General features: G+C 35.3%; 1 protein-coding gene across 5 annotated transcripts in view; it reads left to right on the top strand.

Annotated features, from left to right (window-relative positions):
* Window positions 1–13,297, top strand: part of LOC145284867 (tumor necrosis factor alpha-induced protein 8-like) — a 447,133-nt gene that overhangs the window by 129,806 nt on the left and 304,030 nt on the right. For all 5 annotated transcript variants that reach the window (XM_080133871.1, XM_080133870.1, XM_080133873.1 and 2 more), the window contains one exon: window positions 9–29. The gene's annotated coding sequence lies outside the window, so the exon portion shown is untranslated. The remainder of the gene's footprint in view (window positions 1–8; window positions 30–13,297) is intronic.

Here is a 13,297-nt window from a genome sequence, read left to right as displayed (position 1 = left end):
TCTTACAGTTGGACTACTTTTTATAATTGGTGAGTACCATTCTATTAGTTGTGCTTTCCCAGCATTGCAAAAGATTCTTTTACTTTGTTTTTTTTTTTTGTTTTTTTTTGTTTTTTTTGGGGGGGGGGAGGGGCAAATTTCTGTATACTTATGCAGAATAATGACCCGTTTTATTGTCGTAATTTTCTAGGTAGCTTACATAAAACACTGAAAGGTGTTGAAACGCTGAGTTAATAAAGTTGCAGAAGTCAACGTTATTTGAAAAAAATATTTGCTATCGTGGGTTTATTATAACTTTACCCTGATTTGAAAAAATAAAAATTCTTTTCCTATCAGTCCTATTCAAAAATATTTATTTGTGAAACTTAGTTTATAATTTTTTTTTTTTTTTAATTTAATTTTTTTAGTTTGGTAAAAATTGTCAAAGAATTTTTTTTTTTTTTTTTTTTTTTTTTAAACATATTGTTTATATTTTTCAGTTAATTTTTCATTCTATTATCTTCATAATAGAAGTTATATATCTTTCATTGAAAAAGCGTGGTTAGCGTTTGTGCAAGAAAAAAAATTTCGCAAAACTGGTGCCTTCTGGCATTTTGCATAAACTTCTCTAAAAAAAAAAAAAAAAAAAAGTACTCAGAATAAGAACCGTTCAATAGCGAGATTTTCAAATAGGATTTTAAAAGTTAAATTTAATTATATTATTTGTTACATTATTAATCAAATCAAATTGTTATAAAACTATGACTTAATACCCATTTAGAAAATTATTTGAATGCACATAGATGATAATAGCGTGTTTGAAACTTCTTGGAAATGAAAGAAAAAAAATAGGTCATATCTTGGTCAATAATCGATTTGTTCTCAAAATCCTAGAGGATTTTTGCCGAATACATCTCGCTTAAAGAAGCCATTTTGAGCCTCCAAGTGCGGTCTAAACCAGGAACACATGAATTTCAATGTCTTTCAAGCGACTCTGATACTAGTTTGATTAAAGGGTTAACATTGCTAATTTGTTTACGAAGAAATCTAAATGGATTTTATGTGTTTAATTTCATTAAACTTATTTTTAAATGATTTTTTTAAATTGTTTTTTAGTACTTTGTGCAATTATATATATATATTTTTTTTATTTCAGTAATTAATAGATTAACGATACATAAAAACCTACAAGTCATTCTTCGTTACTCCTATAAATGTAGGCATTATGACAAGCTGCCAAGATTTAATTGTCACCCCCCCCCCAAAAAAAAACATTGAGAACTTTTTGAGCGGTACTTGTTTTTCCTTTGTTTTCTGGAAACTCTTTTCTTTGAATTCATGTGCATAAAGCTGATTACGTTAGGCAATAAATGAGAAATGCAAAACCATGTTCAGTGCCAGCAACCTTGTGCCAGATTGGAACAGATTCAAAAGAAAACTATAATTCATTATTAGATAGTAGCCTGGGTGCCCAGCGTTGCCCGGGTGTTTGGAGGTGTGTGTTGAGCAAAAAAAATAAAAATGTGGTGGTAGGCTTGAACCCATACCACGAAGGAGAAAAAGAATGTAAAAAACCAAAACGTGACGTCTTTTCTGTGGCGTCCATTGCCGAACCGGAAGTGGCGAAGGCTTAAACTAAGGCTAGTCAATCAAAAAGAGGGGATGACTTTCGAAAATATCGGCGAAAAAAAGCGACCTTTCCCTGTAGAAGTGTCCAGGGTGAAGGAATTTGTTTTTTAGCCAATTTTTCGATATTTGTTGTCCGAAAGGTCGAGCTTCAAAACAATACCGATCTCGTGAAAATTCGTCACCTCTGTCGAAAGTTTTAGGCAGACATACATACATTTAAACAGACGGGTGAGATTTATATTATAGACTAGCGAGGGGTACCCGGCGTTGCCCGGGTGTTTGGGGGGGGGTAAAAAAAAAGTAAGTATGAGGATTGAACCCGAACCCTTGACGCGAAGTTGTAAATTAAAGTGTGAAAAAAAAAAAAAAGCGTGCGATGTTAACCATTGCCCCACCGCGAGATGCTAACGGAAACGCGTTTGAATTTATTTAATTAGTTGGATTTAGTAGGTGCCCGTTTTAAATGAGATCAAGTTTTGACTGCGGGATAGTATTTATTTAAATTTTATTCCCCTCCGAAGATGTTATAGGAAAAAGACTAACCCACATGCGGCGAGCGACAAATATGGAATATTTATCTTCCCGAAATCGAGCAAATTAAATAGACAGGCGTGCTTCGTTAAGTGTGAGATATTACGATTTGTATGTGATATAAAAAAATTTTTAAAGTTGTGAACCGACCGACCGCTTCTCTGAAAGAAGCCTTTTGTAGACGCACAGGAAAAGCGAACACACACACATTTTTGCTTTTCTATTTATAGATGATACAAACGTATGAAGCTGATAAAAACATAAGCAAAAAAAATGAGATAATATTCTTTTGTACTCTCCTAGTTTCTTACTTTAGCTATCGACCAAAGATAGACTTTAAGGATGTAAAGGAGGAGAAATAAGTTTGTTCTTGTAATATAGTTTGTGTGCTTCCAACACTGTCATATTCGATGTAACGGTTTTGTCATCCAATTCTTTTCATAATGGAAAACTTGTAACCAAAAATTAGTTTTTATCTGGATTCACACATTCTCGTTTCCATGCGGGAGTTTTTCTGTAGCATATTTTCCCTTTGGAAATAGAACATTGTTTTTGGGTTTTTTTTTTCTGTTCAATTACCTATCAGTCACTTTTATATATTAACTAGATAAATTACCCTATGGGCCGTCCATTGAGTAGTGGGTTAGATTTAGTTTGCAAAACCAGTTAAATGTAAAGATAAAATCCCAAATTAGTTACTTTATGCTCGCTATATTTTCCTTCTCCCCCCTCCACTATCAGATTGAGAATGCATAAAAAATTTATTTTTATTTATTTATTTTTTTTTTTTTTGCAAAACTTTATTCTGCAATTTCAAAAGCTAAAATTTTTTTCCTTTACAAAACAATCATGAATATTTGTAAGATATAAAGAACTTGAAGCATAAAAACTTTTATCTAGATAAGGTCAGTTATTTTCCAAAATTTTATTCAAATTCATGCGATATTCATGAAGTTATGGCATTTTATTCTTTATTGTGGAATTTCCACTGTCCATCGCTTTATTGCAGGTTTCTTAAAATGTTGTTTTAGGGCAAAATTACAATGTTTTTATCATGCGAACTTTATTTTTATTATATTTTTCTGTCAAAGAATAATGAAAAAAAAAGCGCATTTTAGGTGCAAAGCCATAAATAAATTATTTATCGACATGTCCACCATTTTTTAAATAACTTAAAACAACCTTTTGTTGTCTTAGGAAGTGAATTGTTTGATCTCAAAAAGGAGTTATGGCTCTAGCAATATCAACTATGTTCTCCACTAGGCATCCTTTGAAGTAAATTGCTCTCCTCTCTCAAACTCCTCTTTTTAATATTGACCAGAGATATTCAATGGAGTTATGGTCTGGAGAACACGGTGGTCAAGTCATGAGTTTTTCCAAAGAAGCCCATGGATTCAAGGAAGGCTGCAGTTGCTCTAACAGAATGGGAGGGTGCCTTGTCATGCATAAAAATCATCTGAAAGCGACCTGGCAATGGTAGGTCATCTAGCCATGGTGACAAATGTTTATCCCTCTGGAATTCAGAATCCCTATGATTCCCACCCAAAACATGACTCCACCTCCTTGTTTGCAATGAACTCTGTAAGGGGTTGAAGTTCCGTTTGAGTTCCAGACTTTCGCCCATCCATCCGGACCGTCAAGAGTAGCACAGGTCTCATCTGTAAATAGGGCACATTGCATTGGAAATCTATTTTCATGTAATTCTGTGCCCATGCTTTTCGTTTTTCCCTATGTTGTTTGCTCATTGGAGGCCTTGGAATAGTTTGGATGTTCCTTGCCATCTCATTCAACACATTACATCGGGCCTGTCTGGATCTTGGAGCGATTCCAGCTCTTGCAAAAATGGAACCACTGGTGCTGTTTGGGTTTCGGTTGACTTCCCTACGAATTTTTCGAATATCACGACGTGAAAGGTTTCTCCTGATGCCCTTATTCTTTCTGGAATTTGGTGTTGGGGTTGTTCACGAACGAAGCCAACGTTCTTGGATCCCTTTTCAGCTACATAGCTAAATCTTTGAACAATCCTTCTGAGAGTCCAGCAACAATCCTTTCCTTTTCGATAACCATTGGCTTTCAGGTCAAAATCAAAGTGTAGTATCTTTTCTTCAGATCTACACTTCAATTTCTTGTTCTGTCAGTGGAGGAGAAATCCTTCACGACTGAGACTATTTTTATTCCTTTTCTCCACATTAAAAAACGACCCTGGTGTCTAACTCTGTCTTGTAGAGAGGCATTGTAAATAGGAACCATTAATCACTTTTTTTTTTTTTTTTTTTTTTTTTAACCCTAAACCTTTCAATCCCAAAATTAAGGAATATTTTAGCTTGTATTCTGATTAAAACACACACACACACACACACACACACACACACACACACACACATACATACAGGGGAAACAAATGTTGATTAATCCAGCTAAAAATAAAATTAATAAAATGCTATGGCCACATCTGTTTTATTTTGAGTATCAATTACATTTTTAAAAATTTACTCTTAATTGGATAATGTAATAAAAAAAAAATAAAAAAAAATAAAAAAAAACAAAAAACCAACGAAACTAAAAATTTAATTTCGGTTTATAAAAAGTCAGCAATTTTTATTTTCTAACAAGTGCATTGAAAGTTTGAGGAGCATTTTACATTTTATAAATAGTAATTTCTAAACTGTAGAAGTTGAGTGTGAATTAAGACCTTTTTTTTTTTTTTTCTTTGTTACATCGCCCCTGTGTTTATCATCAGATGAGCTTGACTGCCATCTTTGACACAGTGTAATGCAGACCTGCGTCATCAAGTTTCAGCTCATCTATCCCTTTAATTCCTGAGATTCTCAAGGTTGATTCTGCTTTTGAGGAAAAATCGACTCTGAAACTTCTTGGTCTTTCTTTCTCATCAAATCTTTTTTGGAGTTTATATATTTGATCCATCTTTCTTTCTGCTTCTCATAAATTTGGTTCTTTTCAACACTCTCACACTTGAGGCTATTTTCTATCTTTACAAATTTATTATCAGACCATGCATGGAGTATTATGTTTGGTATGGTGAATCTCTGACCCATTTGAGCGTTCTTGATAATTCGTGCAAAAACCTATCTCTAATTTGATTGGCTCCACACTTATGCAAGCGTGATGTTGCTAATATGGTTGTTTTTTGTTTTTTTTTTATAAATGTTCTTCAGAGTTGTCTGATCTATTCCTCTGCTTCCTTTGTTCCAGCTCGTTTGTCTAGTGGTCTTCATCAATTTACTGTTTTGCAATTTAACTGTAATACAGCTTCCTATTCCAGTATCTTTCCGAGAACTGCAGGTTTGTGGAACTCTTTCTGTTGACTGTTTTCCTCCTACCAATCGCTTTGATCTTTTTAAGGCCAACAGGTGTCTTTTGCCTTTGCTATAATGATCCTTTGTTCTTGGTAGTTCCTTATATCAAGTGGCTTCATGCCTTGTCTGGGATTATTTTGTTTTTATTAATAAAAAAAAAAAAAAAAATCATGTCACGATTCAGTTCTTTATCAACCCTTCTTAGCGAAAATATTTTCTTACAACCAAATCATCATTATTGTGCACTCAAACTCGACTCTGGATTTTTATCCCGAGCCCTCAAATCATCAGCAGATTATTGCATGCCTGTAATGATCCGGTCCCTGTTGATTTTGCTGTGGGAGTTTAGTTCTGTGCAGTTCTAGGAAGTCCACCCTCCCAGGTTTTGCATTCTCTCTTAGAGAAGGGGGTTAGTTTATTACCAATCGTCTGATGCACCTTCACTGGGGATGGCGACGGGACTGCCAAGACCCTTTTTTCAGATTCAAGGCACTCTTTAGGGGCACTGACTCCTCAATTCCATTTTCCGACCCTGGTGTCTAAGTTTTTGCAGTGGAAGAGAACTAAATATATATATAATTATTTATTTATTTATTTTTATTTTTTTTTTTACACTTATCAAGGCCCGGAAGCCATCCAGGGATAAGGGTTATGCGTGTACAGTAATCAATGGGATAGTATCGTAGTAATCGTTAGTATTGGATAAAGTGTCTTAAGGGGGCGGTTGATCAGGAATTTATGTTGGACTTGAAGACATCCAAGTTGTAGTCAGGTGGGAAACAGGCAAACTTAATGTGTACTCCTACTTTTTATCTGGGTCCTGGAAAAGTAGAGGTTCTCTCCCTGAATTCTAGCTTAGATAAGAGACTTCTTTAAATTCCCCACTTTAACATGTGACGTCAGTCACACTAGACCTACTCACCCCTCATCTCTTTGAACACCTTTCCACTTGAAAATATGAGATACAAAAACGCAGACTCTCAAGAGACGAAGATGCTAGGAAGATAAAGATAAAAAGAAAAGCCGCATCGTATGGAGGTTCTCTGCTCACAATTGCTTGATCAATAGGTGTTGCTGATCAAATTGAGTGAGGTGGTGATTGGAGAAAGGAGGGAAGGGAGCACACAACAATCACTCTTCCCTCTCCCCTCAACTCTTCAACTTGCGCACACCCTGGCTTTTTTTTTTTTTTTTTTTTTTGTCCCACCTCCTCACGGCCGCCATTTTTAGCCAGACCATTCGCTGTTTGGTACATCATCTTTTATTCATAAGTAATTTATTTACTTAAACCCACCCACCTCCACTCCTATCCCACGTTTTGGTTGATAGGAAATGTTGAAGACAAGAAATATTACTGTAAAAAAAAATTTAAAAACTTTGAAAAAACGGCTACATGGGATACATTTTAATATAGATGAAAAACAAAACAAAAATAATAAATGAAATAAAAGATATATTATTTTGCATATACAAAGATCCGGGTGAATAATGAATTCATTGTTTTTACAAGGACTCGAAAATATTCAAACATTCTGTTTTTCCGCATGCTGTAAACTTCCATTAAAAACTTATATAAAAATCTCACGCCCAGATAAAAATCCCAAATTAAAACCCTCTCCAAAAAGAAAGACTAAAAACTGGTGGCCGACATTCGTAAAAATTGCACCAGACTTCCTTTCTATAAACTGAGCAAAGGAACTGTTTTCTGGTTGGAGCTTTCCAACACTCTAATCATCATCATTTTGGTCTTTGTAACATTCACTTTTAGACCTTCCCTTTCCATAGCATTCTTCCAGTTCTTTAACTTGACTGATAAGTATATTATTTGATTTCCTATTAAGCAATTATTTGTTGAAAACAAAAAATGCAATAATAAAGTACAAAAACGAAGTTTAAAAAATTCTATTAGAAAAAAATGATTTAATTATGAAATTAAATCTGCTATAATGCATTTCAGTTTGCTGTAGATAATTTAATAACCAAACAATACTGTAATCATTAAAGTTAATTTGCAATATTTTTATTTAAAATAAAATTGATACAAAAAAGCAAAATGGTTCATTAGCAACGCTAAATAGATAATCTTATACTTTGTGAATGCATACAGGGTGGAATGATAAAATTGTCACCCTAAAGAAAGCAACGCTACAGTTTTAAAATAAAACTTTTATTGAAAAAAATAAATTCATGTAACTTAATTATATAGTTAATCTGACATATATTCAATGTAGCCACCCTCAGCCTCAATCACCACTTTGATATGATCCGGAACTGGGAGCATGCCTTTTTCACAAACGCCGGTGGAAGCTTGGTGAATACTCGGCAGATGGTTGCGATCAGGCTGGCTTTTGTGTTATGGGAGGTCATGGTGATGTTCTATGTATGACCAAACGAAATAGTCCAGCAGGTTCAAGACGGGGCAGTAAAAGAATGGTACAAAGTTGTAGCACTTCTTCTGAAACCAAGTATGGGACTCTTTGGAATTGTGGGCCGATGCAGTCCTGCTGCCACACCCAGGATATGCTAGTGGCCACCTGTTTGCAGCAGAGATTACCTCATTCTTCAGGTGCACTTTGGTGTTGACTTTCAAGCCCACTTCAAAGATGAGAGGTAGCATGATGTGGCGCTCACATGAAACTACACCAAAGGCCATAACTGTGGCTGGAAACTGTTTTCATCAACCTGGGTATGTCTGTTATTCGTAGCAATCCAGCAATGCATTTTAAGGGTGCTGGCCATGATCCTGTTGTTATAACTTGGATCTTTAGAGAGCATGAGTTATATGGTGACGCATCTCCGATCTCGCTTGTTGAACATTGTCAGTTTCAGATATGATAGAAGGTTCCTATCGCTCTTAGGATTTATAACCAACTGGCTATCTAGTAGGTCTGCAACAAAAAAAACGGTTTTCATCCAACAAAAATGAAATCATGTCTTTGCTTGAGCGACAATTTTATCGTTTCACTCTGTAAAAAAAGATTAGTTTATCTTAATTTAAAATTTCCATGCCATTTTCATATTTATAAAATGCTGTTGTATGTGCGCACAAGAACTCAAGTCTGTAAAATAATAAGTTTATCTTCGTGTATCTTTATCGTTCTTTGCTTGAGCTAAGGTGAAAATGTGGTTTTCCATATCTGATCTGTTTTGCAGCAAAGAAAGACCAAATCAGATCGATTTGTTACGTTATACTAGCCGTGGCTGGGAGGGCTTGCCCTGTCATAAAATACGCTTAAATATATTTTAATTCAGGCAGATTTCGTATTATTACAGAGCCAATTCTTTATTGAATATTATATTGTACCTAATATATAGTACTTATTTATTTGGGTTTTTTTTTTGTTTTTTTTTTTTAAATAACTGGGGGGGAGGGCATCAACTATAATCGAAACTAAAACATTTAGAGTGTCAGTCGTGTTCCCTACTGGTTGAGCTATCAAGAATTAGATAAAGATTTAAAATTAATCTACTTCAAGCTATGAATAAATTTGTGCATGCGCAAAAGTAATAAAAATATGTCAGCAAGTTGAAATGAACATTTTGGATTTCAACTTGCGTTTATATTTCTGTACACATTATTCATCCATCCAAACAAAGATTTTATTCGTTATTAACAATCATTGGTGTATGATTATTATTTCTTATTAATTTCATTGTTATGTGGCCAGTAATTTAAGTTTATTGGTTAAATATTTTTACAGGCACAAACATCTACTGTTTTATTCATATAGATTTGATCTTTTAAATGTGTTTGCTAGGCACTCCTTGTACTCTGCAAATTGTATGTTCATATCCTGTTTTCAAGATCAATCTTATATATCGTTCTAGTTTTTCATTTGTGCCTGCATCATGCCGGTATAAGGTCACCGTATGCACTTATTGTAATAGATACTCTCGGAGTTGGAATATAATTGAGTGAAAGTATTAAACGATACTCCCACCTTCCCCCAACTCTGGAGTAGGATGGAATACTGCTGCCATATCTGGGCAGGAGCTGCTAAAAACAGCCTATCCTGCCTTGACAGAGTACAAAATAGACTTCGTGGCTTAGTTGGGGATGGCCTTTTCTCTACCCTGCAACCTCTCTCCCACAGAAGAGACGTTGCGAGCCTATCCTTGTTTTATCGTTATTTCCATGGCAGGTGCTCGTCTGAACTCCAATCCCTGGTCCCCCCCCCCCGCCAATCTTTCACGAAAAACACCCGTCTAGCTGAATCCACTGTGGAAAATTTCTCCCACTCTTTATCTGTGCCTAAATCAAAACGTGGATTCCATGAACAAAGCTTCTTTCTTAGAACTGCATGCCTGCTTCCCACCTGACTAAAACTTGGATGTCTTCAAGTCCGTTAACAAATTCCTAATGAACCGCTCCCCTAAGTAAACACTTCATCAAATCTCCACACTAACGTACTGTACTTGTAATAGCCCTTATCCCTGAGTGGCTTCCGGGCCTTGATAAGTGGTGACCACCATGTAAAAAAAAAAAAAAAAAAATTGTCTTGGTGAGATTTAGAACAACAAAACTACTTTAGCGTAGCTGGGGTGTTCGATCCGCACATTCTCCATTCCATTGGCAGAATCCGCTAGTAAAATTTCTCGAGTCGCAGTGATGAGGCTGGCTGCTGCAGTTTCAAGCTTCTTGCTATTTTCTCCGCAACGGCTTTTATAACGTTATTTATAAAGAAACACCACAAATGCAATTGTGTTGGGGAAAAAAAATTTTATATAGCCTGCATATATACGCATAAAACACTCGATCCTCTCCCCATGAGGGATGAGGTATCAAGATGAAAGTGCTCAGTATCTGTAGTAGAACTAAATTTGCAGTGTAGATGGTTAAGTGTTATGATTGCAGGTTTCTCGTTGGTTCATGTGATGGAGCAAGAAACTGTCGGTCATCATGCATTGCTGATTCTATTGGAATTCTGTAGGACATGAATCATGGAAGACTTTTACTAATCTTAGTTTGATTTGACTGAAGTTGTTAGAATTTGGGAAAGAATGATCAATAGATTAAATTCTTTTTATTTAATGAAATATGATTGAGTTTCTATCTGGCAACGTGTGTGTATTATATATATGTGTGTGTGTGTGTGTGTGTGTGTGGCAATTATGAAGAGGAGACTTGTTTTGTTGGTATTCATGATTAAAAGTAGGAGGAAAGAAAGGCCGGCTGACCGGTTTCATCCTTGCTCTTCTAGAGCTGGTTGGAAGTATTTTTATTTATAAAAAAGCAAGAGAAATCCACGAGGGGAAAAAATATGTTTAAAATAAACTAACGTCATAGTTTATTAACGAGGAGGAGGGAATATACTATACATCTAAAATAAAGCTGCGTTTGATATCTTATTTTAGATATAGTGCTCCCCCCCCCGTTAATTCACTATAAATATCCAAACCAGCCTTCCCTTCATAATTACAACATGGACATTTTGTACCGTAAAATATATATATATATACATATACACGCTCTTTTATTTGTTTTTACAGAAGTAATATGATGCTATGCAGTCATGAGCATGTTTCAGTTAGCTACTTACTAGTAACCAGAGACCTCTTCAGGCGATACAGCTTATACGAAAGCAAAATTTAATGAAAATATTAGGTCTTTGTCACAGAGAGCTAATATCAGGAGGTTCCATCAAATGTGGAAAAATAAGATTTGGTTGTATGTAAATAAGACCCAATAGAGGTGTGGATTAAGGTCTGGGTTGAGATATAGGAATGGGGAAAATATATATATATATATATATATAATGCACACAAAAAATTTAACACGTGTTCTGAGAGGTAGCTACTTAAGCCTACACTATAATTTGTATAGGAATAAACAAGAATCGGATACAAAAATACTATTGTATTTTTCTCTTATTTCCTAAATATTTGTACTTTTGATTTATCAGTAAAAGACAAACGTTTTTATGAGAGCTGTATGGGAAAAAACTTGATTTCTTCCTTGGATACGGATTTCGTCTGTTTGATTTATGACTTGGACTTATCTTTCCAGTTTTTAATACCAGCTCTCAAGTGGAATGCCTGGCCATTGAAATAAGCGCATTATTTGTAAAGATTTTATCACACGGACTGTGAGATCTCTTCTGCATCTGCTGTACTAAATCTCAACGTTTCGAATAAACAAAACAAAAGTTATAATGCAAACAAAGATGGAATGTTTTTTTTAATACAATTTGTTTGACATTGTCCATAGAATTACATATTACTTAGTGGCATTTGAAATTGCAGGTGGAAATATTTGCTAAATGAAGGTTACTTACGATGATTAAAAAAACTTTATTTAGTTTTGTCTCTAATGTAAACGTGCACAATACTTCATGTTTAGATGCAGACGGTAAACGTGCAAGGAAGGAAATATTTCGCTAAGAGAAAACCCCACACAAGGAATGGGCTGGGATTTTTTTAAACAATAATAATGCTTGAATACGATTGTGAGCCACTTGAAACTTTGCAAAAGTAATGTTCATAGCCAGATAGCTGGTTGCATGGTCCATAAATTATCAGCTAATAAATCTTGAGTCTCCTCAATGTCGGCCAAGTGAGATGTATATGGCTGGTGGACTTTGTTCAACTGGAAGATACATCTTTTTCCTGATTTACAAATCTATCGTATGGTGAAAAAGCCAAGTGTCACTGAAACCGCAAAGTAAAACATTGTTACTTGTTTTAAACTAAAATTGTGATTCAGCTTGGATAATATTTTTCCTTGCTTTTGTATTTACTCTTTAGCATTGTTGAAACAAAGAAAGATGTTCCCTGTCCTTAACTGGAAAATTATAGACTAGTGTGTGTGTGTGTGTGTTTGGATGATTAATCGGGATTGGAAAAAATGGAACTTTTGGGGAATCGGAAACATTTATGCCTATTTTCTGATGCCAGAAACGATTCCTGTAATTGTTTGTTTTTTATCCATTTTGTTTTAAACATTTTTTGTTAAAGAGCATCTCTCCCCCCCCTCTCTGGCTTTCTTACTCTTTCTATTTTCTCTCTCTGTGTCTCTATTAGAGAATAGAGAAAGAGAGAGGGAGAGGGAGGGAAAGAGAGAGAGGTGAATAACGTGGACAGTGGACACGTTTGCAGAAGGGTCAGCTGACCAGATGACGTGGTGTCATGTGATTAGGTTAGCTGATTCTTTCTTGGCAGTTTGGTTTCGGGTGTTGAAGAAGACAGACGGCTTTTCAGCTGTCCCCCCCCCTGGGCTGGGGAGGACGCTGACGTGTACCATCAAGCAAGCAAGGTTCACTTCCATTCTGTGTCGACCTCTGGAAGGTGAATAAAAACAAAACCTTAATTATCATCTTGGAGTGAATTCTTCATCCAACAGGCCAGCTCCCCTCCAAGAGACGATGAACACCAGAGGAACAACCGACGACACATGAATGAAAAGGTATGTTAAGAAATGCATGTACACAAACACACACCCACGAAGACATGAACAATAAGATTAGAAACTAGACGATCACGTACACGAATCTCCTTGACACTATTCCCTTTATGATACAATCTCCTTTATGACACCCCACTATATAACATTTTTCCACTGCTGGTAGTAATAATAAATATTTATTGATATTAAAGTAAAATTATAATCCATAGATCACATCCCCCACAAGTGTATTTTAACGTTTGAGAAAATATATGCACATTTTACATGTGCGTTTACGGTAACTGGGGGGGGGGAATAACAACTTCATAGTTAAATATTTAAAGAAGTTATAGAGAATCAGAATCGGTGAATTTAGTACGGAATCGGAAAGAATATTGAAATCGTCCCATCACTACTATATATATCCTAAACCTCATGTCTAACGATAAGAACATACATA

Source organism: Euprymna scolopes, chromosome 9 (genome assembly GCF_053919585.1).
Source record: "Euprymna scolopes isolate OS-2025 chromosome 9, ASM5391958v1, whole genome shotgun sequence".
Lineage (NCBI taxonomy): Eukaryota > Metazoa > Mollusca > Cephalopoda > Sepiida > Sepiolidae > Euprymna > Euprymna scolopes.
Note: the sequence above shows the minus strand (reverse complement) of the source record. Positions and strands in the feature narration are given on the sequence as shown.